The sequence below is a fragment of the Myotis davidii genome, unplaced genomic scaffold (assembly GCF_000327345.1).
Source record: "Myotis davidii unplaced genomic scaffold, ASM32734v1 scaffold228, whole genome shotgun sequence".
NCBI classification, from domain to species: Eukaryota; Metazoa; Chordata; class Mammalia; order Chiroptera; family Vespertilionidae; genus Myotis; species Myotis davidii.
In genome coordinates, this window is record NW_006300104.1 from 985361 (window position 1) to 985833 (window position 473).

Here is a 473-nt window from a genome sequence, read left to right on the forward strand (position 1 = left end):
GTGCCAGAACTACCTTGCTTTCAAGCAAGATGGGGGGGAAAATGGGTTAGTAGGAAGAACCGGGAGCCACATGCTGTCCCGTGTTCTACCTGTTCAGTGGATCACCAAGAGTGGAGTTGGGCATTGCTGTACCTATCTCCTCAGGGTTGAACAGTAGCTAAAAACAGGGCTCAGAGCTCTCTGGGGTGCTGCACAGGTCGCATAGAGTCCAGATCAGCTCTTCCATTGCCTGGTCCCAGTGACTCTAAGGCAGTGATTCTCAACCTTCCTAATGCTGCATCCCTTTAATACAGTTCCTCGTGGTGTGGTGACCCCCAATTTCATTGTTACAAATTGAACATATATTTAGCATAGTGATTAATCACACAAAAAATAATAACTAATCAATAAAAATATTTTAAAAAGAAAAGAAAAAGAAAAAGTACATAGAACATCAGTCAGGATACAGAATATCTGAACAACACTAGCAGTCA